Genomic DNA, 19,606 nt, shown 5'->3' with positions numbered 1-19,606 from the left:
GAAAAAGCAGAAAAATTTGATGGTTAAAATTAAAGAGGAAAGAGAATTTGGAGTTGAGGGACTGCAAAATATCAGTGATAAAAGGCAGGAGTTTTACAAAGAAACTAGGGTCCCTAAAACCACAGACAAGATTCTTACTGAGAACATATTGACTTAAAAAGACACATATTACTATTATGTTTTATTGTATTTTCATTTGTTTTATTAAATCTTTGCCAATTTCATTTTAATCCAGATGTACAGCACTTGGGAGTGATCCTGGCCTGCAATGCTGCCTACAAATGTGTAAGGGTTTTTAAGATAATCTTTGAAAGATTCATATGGAATGAAGACTTGGTATGGAGGAAAATGAGGAATAGAATGGAAGAACTGGGTAGAGGCCAAGAGTAATAATGGGGGTAAAGAGTTGATTTAGATCAAGAATGAGAGAGGAAGAAGTAAAAGTTCCTTATTCTGAAGAGGACAACAAGCCTGAGAAATAATGAGATCTATTCTGTGGATATGGTTGTGGGGGAAGGCAGATATGAGGCAGAGAAGGGGGTTATTTGGAATAGAGGAAGTTGAAGAATTGAGAGATGATATGTTTAGAGTAACTTTCAATATAATATCAATATTCTTTGATTATGATGATGAGATACTATGTTAGAGAGAAAGGCCACCAGTTATTTTCCTTCAGGATCCCTAAAAGTGTTGAAAAGTTTGTACTTCTTGGACACCATACTTTTATTTCTTATTGTTAGTTGAATCTACAATTTTGTTTATGCTATCATTCTTTGAGGGAATAAGTTGAGAATGCTTAAGGTGAGGGTACCTGACATGATGTGTTGTTTAAACAGAAACTCTGTCTTTCATTATCTCCTAGGCCAGTAGCTTCCTGAAAGCATTATATACAATAACTTAATTACCAACCCTGCTTATTCCATTTATATTCACCTTAAAGAGTTAGCTACCTTAAGATTCTTTAAAATTTAATGTTTTAATTTTTCTATTGTATTTAGAATATGTCATTTTTTAATATTCAAAGAGAACAAAATGAGATAAGTTCAATTTTATTTAGCCTGAGATTTGAATAAATTTAATTTTAAGTTCACTTTTTTTCCCAAAGAATCTTGTAGTTACTTGATTGATATATGGATAATCAATTCTATGAAAAGGAGTAGTGTTGATAGAATGTCACTGTCATATGTCTGTCATATGATGAATAGTAGTCTGGGAATGCAGGCCCAGGTGTAGATTATATTGTTCTGGGTTTAGGTGAGTTATATTCCTGAATTATAAAACAAAGGACAAGATATGTATATCTGCTCTTATTTCAAATAAGGAACTAAATGCAATTTCTTGACCCTAAATCCTGTATTCCACTCTTTCAGTTTTGTGTTCATCTTAACTAGCACTGAAAAATGTAAATGGAAATAGCACTCACCAGATGCTATGAATGCCACAAGTAGAAATGAGTAAAGGTCCAAACAGCGAAAAGTAAACCAAAATGTCATAGTATCATTAATAAAAGTTAAACACAGCTGAAAGCAAATTAACTGAGAAGGCAATCTTTTTATCCTATACATCACTGGGTTTTCCCCTTTCCTTTCTTTTTATCAATCCACCGTAATGCTCTTACCAATGTCCATTCCTTGTGCCATCCCATATGATATTAAGACCTAGAGATTATATTTATAGTGGATAATAACAATTCAAGTTTATACAGGTTCTAGGGTTTGTAGAACACTCATCATATAAGACCTCATTTAGTCCTCACAGCACTGGTGGGAAATAGATAATTCAAATAGAAAAGACATAATAATATAATAATTATATAATTATAATCAATACTGAGACTCAGTTTAATGACCTGCCAACCAGGACTACAGGCTGAGCACAAATTCATAGCTCCTTCTACTTCATTAAATTAATGGTGAATCTCACCCAAAATATCTCTGGAACAAGGTTCAAACTTGGAATCAATAGGCAGTGGATGAACTAAGTTTGGACAAAGCAATCACTTCCATGTTATAAGGTGCATTTTGTTTCCCTGCTCTCTATAGACATAGCTTTGTCTTTAGATTACTTCTGTAATAGGATATGAAACCCACCCTTGAGTTAAGTTCTTGATAGTCATAAAGTTATTTAGAAATTGGGAGTCAAGATTGATATTCTGTGTCAGCCTGCCCCTGTCCCTAGAGAGTTTTTAGAGGCTTCCCCTAAAGAAAGACTTCCACTCCACTCTTTTATCTGGTTACTTCTTTGTTGCTAGTATGATCAAGACTTTCCCTCCAGTTACTTGATCATCATTTTTTCTACCTGCTGTAGCCACTATTAGAATTGTATAGCTATGGACTGGCTCAGCTAACTGGACAACTGGAGCAATCTTGAACCAATACCAACAGGATAGAACTAGGTATTGTGGTGGAAAATGGAACAATCCTTTATTTATGTAGAAGGTTCTTGTGCTGAGATCTTGATGAATTACAAAATTACACCTTTCCTGGAGCTGTGAACAGATCCAACCTTCCTGGAGGACAATATGGAACTATGCCCAAAGAGCAATAAAACTACCCATACCCTTTGATTCAGTGATTCCAATTCTAGGTTTCTATCCAGAAAACATTATAGCAAAAGGGAAAAGTCCTGCATGTTCCAAAATATTCATAGTAGCTCTTTTTATAGTGGGAAAAAATTGGAAATTGAGGGGATGCTCATCAATTGGGGAATGGCTAAACAGGTTATGGTAAATTAATACTGTGGAATACTATTGTTCTATAAGAAACCATAAATGGTCTGACTTTAGAGAAGCATGGAATGACTTACAGGAGCTGATGATGAACAAAGGGAGTAGAACAAAGAGAATAATGTACATGTCAACAACAATATTGTGAGATAAACAACCTTGATGGAAGCAGTTCCTCTCAACAGTTCAGAGAGTAGGACAGCTGTATTAGAGCTAGGACAATTTTACTGGGTTATCTCCATCCAGGGGAAGAAAAAACAAAACAAAGCAAAACACACATACACACACAACCAACTCTTCAGAATCTGATGAACACTTTATAAAAATTGTCTCTTATCCATTTTTCTTTTCCTTAATCCTAATTCCTCATACTGAAAATTACTAATCTAAATGATAAACTAATGTATGTATAATGTTAACCTGACTGCTGCTGAGGGGAGAGGGGTGGGAGGGGAGTTTGGAAGGAAATTTAAAATTATACATGTGAAAATAAATGAATAAATTTTAAAAAATTGAAAAAATAAAATTACACCTCTTCCAAATTCAAGGGTTCTTAGCTTGGCATCCATGAAACTATTAAAAAAATTTATAACTATATTTCAGTATAATCACTTTCTTTTATAATCCTACAAATTTAATTTAACGCATTAATTTTATGATGTTTTTACATCATTTTGAGGAGGAGTCCATAGGCTTCATGAGACTGCCAAAGAAATCCTTGGCAAAAATGTTAATAACCGATTTTAATGCTTCTTTCCATGTTTATGCAGATCATGGTATGTGAGGAATCCTTTAACCAAAATAGTCTAGAGATTTGTTTTAGTGGTAACATTGGATTTTTAATGCCTTATGATCATTAAAGCTTAAGTTTTGTTAATATAATTGGTTGGTTAAGAACAGAAGATTTCCTTAATGAGGGTTGTGAACTAAGGATACATACATACATACATACATACATATATATATATATATATATATATATATATATATATATATATATATTTAATTTTAGTAATTTTTCCAGAATTTTCTAGGTGTTACCCCTAGATCTGTATGGAACCCAGGTACACCTATGCTTCTCCATTAAGCTGGGAATCCTCAGACCTTAGAATTAATATTAGGCAAAGAATTTGAAGGCCTGTCCTCTCTGTTGAACAATAGAGATATTGTAGCCCTCGGGAAAACACATGTAATCTCATGGACTGCCCTCCAAGGTATCACAGGTCTTCAAGCTCTTCTGCTGGCTCCATCTGGTGGCCAAAATGAATATTATCCTCTCTAACTTACTGGCTAGTTAATTATTTAGTGGCAACCTGCTTCTCTTTAGTTTTTTTAGAAAGCAAAGGCACAAGATAGGAATGGCTCGGCAGAGTTTCAGCATTACCATGCACACCAACCACACACCATCTGTCACTCATTTCCTCTGCTCTTCTGCCTGAAACCAGGAAAGGTTCACATATTACATTAAACTCTGTCCACCAGACCTAAGTAGAAGAAAATATGCAACTATTAGGCATCTATCACATTAGATTGATTACTTAAAAATACTGCCTCAGTTGATTCTGACAACAACTTTGGGAGGGAGATGTTGCTATGAGACTCATTTTTCTGTTGAGGAAACAGAGGCAAATGGAAGAGTTAGGCTCAAGCAACTCATAAATGTCTGAGACCACATTTAAACTCAAACTATTCACAGCTCCACCTGAGTGATTAGAATAAATATAATCTCTTTTATAAAGGATTGGATTCTGGTTATTCTTTCATCCTTTTGCTGGTACTGGGAATGTCACTTTATATAATTGTACTTGCTTTGGATAGAATCTGATGGATCATATTACCAAGGGGGGGGCATGATGAGTTTTTAATACCATCCTATAGTCAGTGAAAAGAGTGCTAGACTTGGGTGTCAGTAAAGATTTGGGTTCAGATTCTGTCTCTGGCATTTACTGGGTGAGTACATGCAAGATACAACTTCTTTGCGATGCATACATAAAATGAGGTTAATGCTTTTAGAGGATAAAAGGAAACAATATATGTAAAGCACTTTTTTGCTTTAAAGTCCTAAATAAAGTCTTGTAGAAAGTCTTCGATGACTTATTATGGACATTATTGAACTAGCTTATTACCCATTCATGAAATCAGCATGTCTGGCATACCGAGTACCTATCTACCAATATGTAGTTTATTTGATCTGGTTTCATTCTCATTCCCTTGTTCCCTCCTACCATCTATCTGTCTCTTTCTGTCATTCTCTATCCATCTGTCTATCCATCTGTCCATCCATCCACCCATCCATTCATCCATCCATCTTTCCATTCATCCTACCAATAATCATTGGATTCTCCAAAATATAACATTCCTATAATCCTACTATAGTTTTATTCATAGCTTAAAGAGGTATATACATTTACTCACATATGTGTATATACATGCTTTTACATATGCAAGGTTCTTGAAAGTATTTTATTTTTTTATTTAGATAGTACTTGAAATGAGTGAGACACTTGGGGAATTTCATCCCAGTGTTCTCTTTCTTAGTTTTTATCATTTTAGGTTTCCTGAAGTCTGGTGTTTTCCTCACCTTTTCAATTAGTAAATAGAGTTGAAGATGTTAGATGATCATTTTATTGCCAAAGAATTTGTGTTTAGATGACTAAGTGGTATATTTTTTAACCTGAAGTTTATAGGGGAAGCTACGTGCAAAGTGAGTAGAGCACTAGCCCTGGAGTCAGCAGGACCTGAATTCAAATATTATACTAGCTGTGGGTGCCTGAGTAACCAGATTGTTTTGCAAAAGAAAATAAAAAATACTTTAAAAATTGGTACTCTGGTGTGAAAACTTGTCTTATCTCTTGTAGGACTCCTAAATCCAAATATCCCATGTGTCGCCAAGAAACTATAGCATGTGCAGTGGTCAAATGTCAGTAAAACCGTATCAGCAGACAGGTTAATTCAGGTTGAGGCTAACCAACAGGCATCAAACTCATCAGTGAGTTGCGGAGATTTGTATCCTAAGCATGTGAAGACTTCCCCTAGTAGAATAGGAGATTTAATTGTAATACGGAAAAATAAAATAATTGTTACATATGAGTCAGAATATAAACTCACACTATATGCAATTACATTTGGGTGCAAAAAATATAGCATGTGTTTTATGCTAAGTAAGTAAGAAAATAGTCTTGAAAAAACCAAGGAACATTTTAAATTCTAATCTAATCAGTGATTACATTATTGTTCTGAGCACATATAAACACATTCAAAAACATGTTTATATGATATTGAATCAAAAAGAATTAAATGTGACTTCAAGCATTATCTACAAATGATAAATGAAATTAATAATTATGGTTGGATATGCCGCAAGATTCTGGCATGTTTAATGTTATCAAAGATAAAACTATATTGAATTTAGACCAATTCTTTAAAAATTGGTAAACCATGTACAGATGATAACTACACATTAAATTAGTCATTTGATTGCCTAAGATCTCTCAGTTTATTACTATTCGAGATAATAGTGATTATACAGGAAAGTAACACCAGTCAAAAAATCATATTTGGTAGGGATCTTGAAAAAGAAATTTCTCCTTATACTGAGCTCAGATCTAATCTTGTTAGGATAAATTCACTGTTTTAATGTTTTGTCTTCTAGAATAAAACAGAACAAGTGCATTTTTTCACATAAGAATCCTTCAAAGAACTGAAAACAGCTATCATATGATTAATTATTGACTACCCTAGTCATTCTTGTCTTTACTCATACTATATTGTCAATAAAGTTTTTAAAATGTGGTTCCTTGAGATAATTCTTTATTATAATTCCTCACTTACTGAAGCTTAAAATCACATTTTTTTCTTTTTCTTTTGCCATATTATTCTGTTGTTGACTCAAGAACAGAATTTTACATTTATTTGTTTTATGTCATTAGCAACCAATCATTTTGGCCTGCGAAAATCTTTTTGCATCCTGATTATATATCATATAACATTTTAGCTACTTCATTCTGGCTTATTTTACTTGAATTTTGATAAATATAGATAAATATCTATGACTTTGTTCAAATCATTGGGAATAGTGCTAAAGAGCAAAGATAGATCCCTGGAGTCCTATACTGGAGACATCTTCAAAGCTGACCTAGATTCATTAAAGTTTATTACATTCAACCAGTTCTGAATTGATTTAACTCTACTATTGCCTAAGGCATATCACTTTATTTTGTCCACAAGGAGATTTGGTTAAATACCTTACTAAAATAAACATATTAACTTGATTTATAAAAGCAAAAAAATGAAATAACGTTAGTTTTTTCTGACATGTTCTTTGTCTTGCTGGCTTTGTGTGAATGTTGTTTCCCTTTTAAAATAATCATGACCCATTCTTCAACGAAGCATTCTATAATATTTCTGAGCAGAATTAAATTTAACAACTTGAGGATGCGGACTTTACATTTTTCTTTTTTGAAAACTGGATAGTTGTCCTTTTCTCCTCCTGAGGCACCTCTTTTTTCTCTCATATCTTTCAGAGATTTAACTCAGCTTCCCTTATGCCATTATTTTTTTTTCAAAATACTAGACATAGTTTATTTAGTCTTGGTTATTTGAATTAGTGGAGAGCAATAGGGGGCTTTCTTACTATCACTTACTTTGGTTTTTGACTTGAATTAACATTTCACAGTACAATGACTTATCAGTGATAGAGAAAATTAAAGATAAATAAGATTTAATAATTTAGTTCTTTTTGTCCTTTTCCACTTTCAACTTATCAGTCCCTGAAAAATAGACATAGACTTCTTTGATCTCCTTTTTGTTCCCAACATCATTATCACCACCTCCAAAACAAAAGAAAGCAAATATCCCAATATTATTATAATTCAAGGAGAGGTCTCTGGACAAGCTCAATGAGTTTTACAACTCTTGACATTGTTAAAGCACTTCTATAAAGTTATGCTTTCTAATCTATTTTTGTTTTTGTTATTTTAGTCTCTGTACATAGTCCATACATCTTATTCATCAGAATTGCTTTTATTTGTTTTTTGGGGACCTCATTCTTGCAAGTTTCCCATTCTTACTTGGTTCATCTATGGTGTGAAGGTTTGTCTTGCCCTTTTTAGGGCTGCTAATCCAACTCTTGTAGCAACCCTAAACCTAAATCTCACATGTGATCCCAAGAAGCTATAGCATACTCAAACCCCAGTAAAACTATCTCAGAAGATGGGCTAATTCAGGTTGAGACCAACCAAGAGACATCAAGCCCATAAGTGAGTTATGGAGGTTTATATTCCAAGTACGTGAAGACCTCTCCCAGGGGATTGGGCAGATGAGAAGAATTCATTACAACAGCCATGAAAAGTGCATGGAGTGCTTAGCTCTTTGTTAAACACAGAAGATGCCAGGGTCATCCAGTTCATCCCATGTCATGACCAGTTGAACTGACTTTTCTATTGCCACTGAATTTTGATGACTCTGGGGGATTGAGGCTGCCAACTTTTCAAAATTCCACTTCATTTAAACCTAATTCCCACTGGAGTCTAGATATCACCATGTGATATCATTGGTCTTCTTTAAAAGGAAGGACAAAAAACAGTGACCCAGTAACACTAACTTCCTTCTGGAATCTGGATGTTTTTAGCTACAGTCATCCAAGTTTCTTTTTTTGTTTCCTTATCTGTTCCATTAAGTTGGATTGTAAGTATTACTTTCTGCAAGAACTTTTTCTAGGACCCCCTCAATGCAAGTGCTTTCCCTCTTTAACTATCTCTAAATTGTCCTGTCCATGTATTTTTGTCCATAATTGTTTGCATATCATCTACCCAGCTAGAAAGTGGACATTTTTGGAAGCAAGCAGTTTTTTGTATCCTCAAAGTTTAACTCAGGGTCTGGTACAGAGTAAATATTTAAGGGCTTATGGACTTGGTTTGATTAGAATTTTAGGTGTTGAGAGCCTATGTATCCTTTCACTGAATATTTTTCTTTTTTTAAATTTTTTTTCACTGAATATCTTTCAATCCATTTCCCCAAATTCTAGAGTGTAGGTCAGCTTATACCTAGCTTTCCTTAACTTTGATGATGAATTCTAAAATGGAGTAGCAAAAGTCTCTCTCTGTTTATCAATATTTTGATCCAGAATATCAGTGTGAGATGGATCCACAGATTTCATCAGTAGACTGGTCATTCAGTAATAGTTAAAACACAAGAAAATACAACTTCAGTAGACAGAGTGCTGGCTGTGGAGTCAGGGAGACTTGAGTCAAAACTGGCCTAAGACACCAACTGCATGATCCTGGCAAGTAACTTGACCTCTGTCTGCCTCAGTTTCTTCATCTATAAAATGGGGATAATAGCAGCATCTATTTTTGCAGGAGTGATGTGAGACTCAAATGTGATAATATTTGTAAAGTACTAAGCAAGTTTATTTCCTTCTCTTTCCCCAATCTTCTCAAGCAAATTCAGTTCTCCTCTCTCTATAAAACACTTAAGTTTCAAGTATACACAGATATTTGTCTTCCATTTCAATTTACCAGGGGACTTTTATTTAAAATGTGCTAGTCACTGCTAAAGGTTGAGAATACAAAGAAAGATGGAAGAGTGTTCTTGTTTTCAAGGAATTCACAAAACAGTTTTTGTCATAGGCTTTTATTCTCTAACCTCCTGTCAAAGGTTAGGACTCGGGGAGGCTAGGTGGTGTAGTGTACCGGCCCTGGAGTCAGGAGTACCTGAGTTCAAATTTGAGCTCAGACACTTAATGATTACCTGGCTGTGTGACCTTGGGCAAGCCACTTAACCCCATTTGCCTTGAAAAACCCTAAAAAAAGGCAAAACAAAGGTTAGGATTCCTTTGTATGTCCTTATATCCCTTTTTCTTAAAACACTTCTTGGGGGCAGTTAGGTGGTACAGGGGATAGAGCACCAGCCCTGAAATCAGGAGGACCTGAGTTCAAATTCAATCTCAGACCCTAGCTGTTTGACCTTGGGCAAGTCACTTAGCCCCACTGTCTCAAATAGATATTTAAAAAATTTGAAAAAAAAAAGAACTTCCACTTTTGAGGAAACTCTTCATCTTCCCTGATAACTTGAAGAAAAATTAAATACTAAGCCAGGTACTTGTGATACAATGATAAAAAGGAAATAATCTTCACTCCCAAAGCACAAACTTTTTATTGGAGTGTATATTATACAATGTATTTAAAGCAAAATCCATGAATAAGCTCAATTTTAATGTTAATTAAAATTTGGGGAACTATATAAGACGCAGCTAGGTAACAAAGCAGATAGAGTGCCAGAACTGGAATCAGGAAGTTATATCTTGGTGAGGTGAAATCCATTCTCAGACACTTATTACGGTACATCACTTAATCCAATTTGCCTCTGTAAAAAGACCTGGAGTTGGAAATGTTAACCAACTCCAAGAAACTCCAAATGGCCACACTGAGTCCTATAATTGAAACAATTTAACACTAAAACAAAAATATATAAATTGTACTTTGAGAAATGGTCATAATAAAAATAATCATGTAAACTACAGCTTACTGAATATTTTCCAAGCAAAAGTTTTACTTAAATTGTAGTTAATATGTGAAGAAGAAATGATGAAAGTCCTAAAAATAGTGTGTAGAATATTGTGAATTAGAAAGAATTGATTTAAAATGAAACTTATTAACTTTATGTCTGTGTCTTACTAGATTTATGTGGCCAAAGTAATTTATCCTTATATCTTACTCCTATAGCTTATATACTAATTCATAGATCCATTGTGATTTATGTTAATGAAGAACATTTCCACACTGGCAGTATCTCCCAAATAAAATAAGATATATTTTAAGTATTTACATATACAATTTTGGAAAGATGATTCAATTTTTTTTATTTCTCTCCTCTATATAATGGTAATCACTATATATGAAAAATGTAAAAGGAAAGATTAATTTTAAAAAAGTGTAAACTGCCCTTTTTGTCTACCTTTACTATTATCTGCAAAGAAAATATGAACATATTTCTCCTGAGGGAACACTGCAGGTAAAAATGGCATGGCTATTACTTTGAAATGTTAAGGAAGGCTATATCTAAATTCACATCTTTCACTCAATATCCTTTAGTTGGTAAAAACAACTTTCCCTACTGTCCACAGATTTAGCTGAAAACCTTGAACCTAAATTTGTAAGTTGGTTAAATAAGAAATTCAGAGATTCTTTCTTTGAAGGGCTTTCTTCCTTTCTGCAGCAACTAGAATTTCCCATTATTTCTAGTCAAAATGTATAGATTAAAAAAGCCTATCCTGGAATATTCTTTTTAAAAAAAAAGATAAGAAAGAGAAAACAAACCTATATATTTAAATTTACTTGCCAATATAAGAAATGTTTTGATTAGCAACTTATACAATCATTTAAGTTAGCACCTGTCAACAGTCAAGACAGGAATAAATATACTTAGGCTTAAAGGAAATGAGACAATGAATAAAAATATCTTTCAATTAGCATTTATTAGGCATTTCCTAGGTTTACATTTTCTTAAGTGTTGGGAATATAGAGAATAAAAAGCTGATATCTACCTTAAAGATCTCGGATCTAATATTTGAGATATTATGCAAATGATTTCTCTCTGAAGAACTTTGAAACTGATTGTGTGATATCGGAGGCAATGGCAAAAGGATGGTCCAACATAGTTGTGTCCATATCAAAGAAGGCACCATTTTCTATGAGAGAAGCAGAACTGCCAGAGCTCAAAAGAAACTGAAAAATGTGTGAGATGCACAAATTTAAAGACATGTCTACCTGAAATGTTTAAATAGGCAATTTGTGCCCAACCTGTGGTAAAGCATCTGAGTTTGAAATGATCTGATTGGTCACAGTTGGACACACTACCTTGACTACAAGGTCATCTTCGAGAATGAAGGATAAACAATCAACCACCATTCAGGATATATAGTTTATTGCTTTTTCATTTCAGTTATGTCCAAATCTGTGACTCCATTTGGGCTATTCTTGGCAAAGATTGTGGAGGGTTTTGTCATTTCTTACTCTAGCTCATTTTATGAAAAAAGGAAACTGAGGCAAACAGGGTTAAGTGACTTGCCCAGGTAGATTTGGATTTATGAAGATTCCTGATTCCAAGTCCAGTGTTCAATCCACTCACCTCTCTCTCTCTCTCTCTCTCTCTCTCTCTCTCTCTCTCTCTCTCGTCTCAATAAGACAATTAGGCAATTACAGGGAGAAGTTAAAATTAAAATTAAAGTGGAAATTAGGGGAAGTGATTAAAAAAGTCTTCTGAAAGATGGCTGGATATGAGCCTAGTTTTGAAGAAAACTAGGAGGCAGAGTTGAGGAGAGGGGAACAGAGGAACAGGGGAACAATTTTGGGGAACAGAGAGAGTTTTAAATACTAAAAGGGTAGTAATCTCAAAGGGAAGACATTAGTATCAGGGGAAAGGGGAAGGATGAAAAGGTTTCTTTTTGTGACCTTTAAACAGGTTTTTTTTTTTCCCAAACCTAGAAGAACCTTAAATATAGTTGCGCTAGGTAAATACTTTAGTCCATTTAGCTAACAACTAACTTTAGTTAGTCTACTGGGCATAGAGTACGGTATTTGATAGAAGAGATTGGTTCCTGCCCTCAGAATTTATGATCAGTTTCAAGAGAGGAAAAAATATAGGACCTTGAAGTAACTTAACACCTACAAACCAATAAACAAGTACAAATAATTTCTCCTTTATTCTTGCAACTGACAGGAAAAAAAAAACAACAAAACAAAGCTGGAAAGCTCTCTTTCAGACTTCTTTCCAGAGCCAAGAGAATTCAGTAAAGTACCATAAAAACAGATGGTAAGGTTTACTAGTTTATAACACAAAAGCTTTCAGTAGAATTTATGAAATAAATAGGTCTTGACTGGTGATTCCCTTGATTCTTCTGTGGTTTTTAACACATTCTTGGGTCTAAGAAAAGGTTATCCTTAAAATGTCTGTGTTGAAATGAAAAACAGAAAAAAGGATAAGAACATTTCCATTAGTCTTGGTTAGTTTAGTTTTTTTATTATGTCAATCAGTTATAATATCAATGTGTGCCTCATGAACAAATGTTTCATAGAAATCAGAAGCATTATAAATGAATGTGGATGATTTTTCTTGTTACCTAGAAAAACAAGATACCAGAATTTTCTACAGGATTTTCTATATAATATTGAATTCTACAAAAATTTTCAGTAGAAATCTATAGAAGTCTTCATTTCTTTACACAGTAGTTATATTCCTGAAGAGGATGCAGGTTAAAATAAATCTGAGTTGTTAATGTTGGGGTGCATTTTGCCCATTTTAAGAATTTCATATTATCTCTTAGTTATTGAAAATCATAATATTTCTTAGGTATTGCCAATCATAGGAATAAAATAAGAGGAGAAGCAATTGACTTTTAGCTCTTTTCCTTAGTTCTCTTGTTTCCTACTATAATGTAAATAAATCCCTTGTAAAATTCCTTTTTAGAGGCAACTAGATAGCTTTGCCCTGGACATTTAACTTCTATTTGCCTCAGTTTCCTCAGTTGTAAAATGGGTTGATTGCCATTTCCTTACAACATAATTATGAGGGAATATGTGTTGTACATATACTTATTCACTTTCTTGATGGCAGAATATGTAACATATTTCTCCAAAAATAAGACGAGGTCTTTATTAATTTTTGCTCCAAAAGTTACATTAGGGCTTATTTTCAAGGGAAGTATGGAGACAGGCAGTTATTCCTATAGTAATCATTGTACTCTGCAAGAAAGTTGTTCCTGGCTTTAGCATGGTGAGTACTGGATGAATCCCAGAATAGCAAATGTCTTTGGCCACATTGCAAAACAATGGCAGTATTAAATCATCCTACTTTCTTATAACTGATTGTGTGCACCAATCTTTTTCAGTTTCAAGAACATAAATGCCTGAAACAATTTCAATCTTATCTTTTTTGACCTTAGTGATGATTAGAGGTGGGCTTTCTTTCCATTCAGACTATCGAATGCATTGTGTCTGTACTCTGACTGGTCATTTGGCAATAAGCTTCAAGTTCATCTCTTTACATAGGCATTTACCTCTTGTCCAAAGGTGCCAGTTTGGGTGTTAACAAATGCTAATTAAAATTTCTATTATTGTTTAATTTAAGTATTAATGTTACTGATATTATTTATTTATAGGTAATTATATATTAATATTATTTTATAATTAAGTATGTGTGTTACAACACTTACTAAATGAATCTGTCTGACTGATGATCTAAGCCGGGGTTTATTTTTTGGAGTAGGGTTTATTTTAAGTATTCTGAAAAGCATGCTAGGGCTTATTTTCAGGGAAACAGTAATAAGTCTTTGTACTCATATCTTTAGTATCTTGAATTGTAGTAGGTTTTCTTCATCCATTTAATTGAATGATTAAATACACTAGAGGGAATTTGTGTTTATAGAAACTACAAGCAATTTTTAAAACTCCAATAATTGCTCTATAAAAAATGTGTGTTTTCTAATTCTGGATTTTGTATTTAAGGTTTAAGGAGAAGTTGCATGTCAGAGTCACCTGGAACTACATGTAGTTGACTATTCAGGGTTGATGCAAGGAAAAACTTTTCAGCAATCTCAGTAGGTATCTACTGTCTCAGTCAATATATGCATTCCCTAACGCTGAAAGTATGTTATCAGGGTTAGATGAACTCTTATTGAGGATGTTTTTGGTCTTGTATAGGTCCAACTAGATGGTCTCTTATATTTCTTATGCTGTGTTCTGAGGATCATATCCTAATAAGTAGCAAATGCACTCTTCAAATCAATCTCCCAAAATTTGTACTTATATGTAAGAAAAGGGATAGAGTAGTTTTTTTATTCAACATTTCAATTCAAAAAGTATTTATTAAATATCTATTATTTACCAGGAACTGTTAGATAATGGAAATACAAATTAAAAAAAAAACAAGACAAAGTCCATGTCCTCAAAAAACTTATATTCTGTGCAGCTTTATGCAATAAAATGACAAGGAACAAGAATATGTGAAGAGGGAGAAAATATCTATAGCTGAGGGATTCTAAGAGGCTTCACAAAAAAGTGAAACTAAAGTTAAGCCTTGAAGGAATTTAAGGATTTTAAAAAGTGGAGGAGACAAGAAGACACATTACAAGCCTTTATAAACAGTTACTTGCAAAGGATTAAATCTCTAGTAAGGGAAATAGTAGTAGGTTAATTTGATTGGAATGTGGAAGATGTTTGGGGGAGCAATACGTTTTGAAAGGCACATGAGAATTATATTGCAGAGAAGTACAAATCAGAATTTAAAAATAGAAAATATTGTTAAGTAGGAAAATGATATATTGAGAATAGTATTAAAAAGTATTTATTTGGCAGCTACATAGATGTATTGGGAAGGGAAGAGATTGATAGCAGAAAGATCAAGGAGTCTATGAGTTCCACTGAGTGGTAATGAGGGTCCAAACTGGGATGGTAGTCATGTGAACAGAGAGAAGGGATTGAATGAAAATTCTTATAGAGGGTATGATGATATTTGTCTCAATATTTGTCTCCAGAAAACATTATTCTTAGTAGGCTGATGAGCATATGAACTGGTTGAATTTAAGTTAGTGATATTAGTTTATTTCCCAAACATCTCTAATAATGTTAAATGTGTTTGCTGAGTATTAGGTGAATATATAAATAAAATAAGGACCTGTTATTTTTTTTGTAGGAATTATTTTTGTGTGTGTGGCATTTCCTTCTAGTAATGACACAGAGTTAAAGTGACTGTCCAGGATCCTACAGTGGTCAGACACTATTTGGCCCCAGGTTTTCATTTTTTCAAGTCCCAAACTACACCATGCTATCCCTTGCTATGTTTTATTTTGAATACTTGGAAAACTACTGTACATGTAATTAAGGAAGAGAGATCAGTTTTTTAAGTCTTAGAGATCATTGAAAACTGGCAGAGAATATAACTTGGGAAATTTCAGTCTCTTTTTCTCTTTACTTGATCTTATAGAAGATGTTCTCAGTCTCAGATTTGTATTTCCACAGTTCCCTTAGTGAATTCATGGATCCATATCTCACCAAGTAAAAGGTTGAACCACAGTCAGACTTCAGAGAGAAATAAAAGCAGTGATACAGAGAAGATTCAAATGTACATACCTCTTAACATCATTTGTTAGGAGGATAAAGTAAAGACTACTGAGAACATTCCCTGATGATCTATTTGAACAAAGATTGGTCTCATACTTCTTGTTATTTGGCTATGAAAAGTATGCAAGACATTGAACACATGGAGGGACAACACTGCATAAGCCAAAAGGGCTTAATTTTCTCTCTTTGGCTTGTACTCATCAAGATTTTCAAAAAAGACCTTAATTCCATTTAGCAAACATATATTAAGTTCCCAAGCCATGTTTCCTCTCACTTGTCCTAATACCTGGACAGTCTACTCCTAATCTACCACTTTATTGTAGAAGCCTCCATCCTGAAGTTCTCTTTTCCTAAATGGTTACTTCATCCAAAGGACTACAATTTGAGGAAGAATCATTTTACTTCAATAATGCTTAAACTCACTCATTGAACTCCTCCTTGATTACTGCTCCAACTGTGGACTTCCAACTCTGTGAGATATGCTGTTTTCCCCATACAAATGTTTTTGATTAAAGCTATTGTCTTGTTGGCATTTATTTCTATCCCCAAGGCTAAGAAGAGTGCCTTACACAAAATAAGTAAAGGCTCTTCTAAATATCTCCACCTCTATCCTCCTTCTCTCCCTTTCCTTCCCCCCTCCTCCACTTTCTTACCTATTTATCACTGTGTTAAGTACTAGACTTCATTTAAGAATTAACAATTAGTTGATAAAGCATCTATCTCCTATATACTGAATTCAACAACAATCATTCAATATAGTTTTATTAAATGTTTCTAAATCCAAGACTTCAGAAACTAAGATATAGTGCAAGATGTTTATAATATAGTAGGGGAAATACATGTATGCAAATAACAAAATTGGGGGAGAAATAAATGCATAAGAAAAGCCAGAGAATTAAGAAAATATAATATCACTTTTACACAAATTAAGAGGTTAGGGAAAACTTCATAGAAAAGGCAGTTACTAAATTGGGCATTGAAAAAGAAGGGGATATTATAGCGATATAAAGTATAGTTCTTTATAGCTAAGGAGAATGGATGTATGCAAATAGGTATGGAGATTGAACAGAGGACATAGGTAGTCAAATTTGGCTGAAACCTAGTATAGGTAAAGAAAAGTAAAAAATAATAAATCTGGTTGGTAATTGGGGACTACTAAAGGTTTTTTGATTAGAGATGTGAGGTACTGATAGAATACAAAAAACATTATATACAAGATAATGTAGAGATGGCCAATAGAAAGAAGGCTCTAGAATTAAGGGAGATTAAGAAAGGTAGAGTTTTGGCTGTGACTTGAAGGAAGCCAGGAGGTGGACATGAGGAGGGAGAACATTCCAGACATAATAAACAGCAAAATAAAATGCAAAGAGAAAGAAGATGTATTGTTGTATTTAAAGAACAGCTAGAGGTCCTGTGTCAGAGGAGCAGAATTTACAAGGGAAGGTGGGAAGGGTCAGGTTGGAAACAAATGATTTTGCATTTGATTTTATAAATGACCAAGAACCTCTGATGTTTAGTGAGTGTTACTGAAGTGGCATGAACTGCCTTCTACTCCGTCCTATGGAAGCTGAGTGGAGGAAGAAGTAGCATGGGGTTGGAGAAGGCAGAAAAGATTGAAAGGGGGTAGAGAGGGGGCAGAGCCAAGATGGTGGCAGGAATACAGCTTCTCTTAAGAGCTCTCTCCAAAATATTTCAAAAACCTTAAAATTATGACTCTGACTAAATTATCAAGAGACAGAACCTACAGAAAGATCAAGTGAGGCAATTCTCCAGCCCAAGGTAACCTGGAAAATAGTGGGAAGACTCTGTTCCATGGGGTTGGAAGGGTGGCACCACACAGCCTCCTGGGAACAGCCCCAGGGCACCTCAGAGCCATGGTTTCCTGCAGCAGAAGCAGTTTCCTAATCTGCACCCCAGGCAACACCAAGCACAACGTGGAAGATCAGCAGGGAGACCTCTGCCAGAATGAGCATGAAGCCCAGGCCCTCAGCTCTAGTGGCCCTCAGCACAGCCCAGATCCCAGGATATTTATGCAGGCCTGTGGAGCCGTCCAGCAAAAGCCTCCTGGCAGCTTCTCCCTGAGCACTCAGCCCAAGGAAGGTAAGGAGTGGAGGGAGACAGCAGAGGTCTGTGCTCTGTCACTGGAATAGGACTCTGGGGCTTTGATTACATTCAGACCCTGGTCACAGTCTAGGCCCTTCATAGAGCAGCGCCCCCCCCCCCAACCCCAGGGCAGAGGAGTGTGCTTGTGTTCATTTAACAAACCAGGAGAGTAGTCAGAGCCTCACATACTGAGGCCCTTGCTGGGGTTTCCCAATAATACACAGAAGCTCAGGAAGCATCCCAAGACCAGGAACAGGCTGGGGAAGTGAGTAAACAGAAAAAAATGAACTTGACCCTAGACAATCACTTTGGTCCCATGGAAGACCAAAGCATACTATCAGAAGATGAGAAAGTCCAAGGTTCTGCATCTAAAGACTCCAAGAAATATAGAAGCTGGACTCAGGCTATGACAGATCTCAGAAAAAGATTTTGAAAATCAATAAGAAAGATAGAAGAAAAATGGGGAAAGAAATGAGAGAGATGCAGGAAAAAACATGAAAAAGAAGTCAGCAGCTTAGTCAAGGAGATCCAAAAAATGCTGAAGAAAATAACATGCTAAAAACTAGTATAGAGGGGCAGCTAGGTGGCATAGTGGATAAAGCACCGGCCCTGGAGTCAGGAGTATCTGGGTTCAAATAGGGTCTCAGACACTTAATAATTACCTAGCTGTGTGGCCTTGGGCAAGCCACTTAACCCCATTTGCCTTGCAAACACCTACAAAAACAGTATAGACCAAATGGATAAAACAGTTCAAAAAGTTATTGAGGAAAAGAATGCTTTAAAAAGCAGAATAGGCCAGATGGAAAAAGAGATTAGAAAGCTCTCTGAGGAAAGCAAATCTTTCAGATGTAGAATGGAGCTAAAGGAAACATGACTTTGTGAGAAATCAAGACAAAATAATTCAGCACCAAAAGAATGGAAAAAATTAGAAGAAAATGTGAAATACCTCATTGAAAAAAGCAACTGATCTGGAAAACAGATTCAGAAAAGATAATTTAAAAATTATTGGACTACCTGAAAGTCATGATCAGGAAAAGAATCTTGACTTCAGTTTTAAAAAATTTCTACAGGAAAATTGCCCTGATATCATAGAAGCAGAAGGAAAAGTAGAAATTGAGAGAATTCACCCATCTCCCCTGGAAAGAGCTCCCTCCCCTCAAAAAAACACCCTGCCAGGAATATTACAGCCAAGTTCCAGAAGTCCCTAGTCAAAGAGAAAATATCACAAGCACCCATAAGGATATAATTCAAATATCATGGAACTGCAGTCAGGATCACACAGGACTTAGCAGAAACTACATTAAGGGCTTATAGGGCTTGGAATATAATATATCAGAAGGCAAAAGAGTTTGGAATGCAACTGAGAATCAACTATTCAGCAAAACTGAACATCCTCTTCCAGGGGAAGAGATGAATTTTCAATGAAACAGGGGAATTTCAAATGTTTTTGTTGAAATGACAGAACTGAACAGAATGTCTGATCTTCAAGTACAGATCTCAAGTAAAGCATAGAGAGGGTAGATGAAAAGGATAAATTATGAGGTACTTAATGATGATGAACTGTGTGTATTCCTGCATGGAAAGATGATAGTGATAATACTCATATGACCTTCTCATTTGATAGAGCAGGTAGAAGGAGATTTTATAGATGAGGCACAGG

Source organism: Macrotis lagotis, chromosome X (assembly GCF_037893015.1).
Source record: "Macrotis lagotis isolate mMagLag1 chromosome X, bilby.v1.9.chrom.fasta, whole genome shotgun sequence".
Lineage (NCBI taxonomy): Eukaryota > Metazoa > Chordata > Mammalia > Peramelemorphia > Peramelidae > Macrotis > Macrotis lagotis.
The sequence above is the reverse complement of the archived record's forward strand: the minus strand, read 5'-3'. Positions refer to the sequence as shown.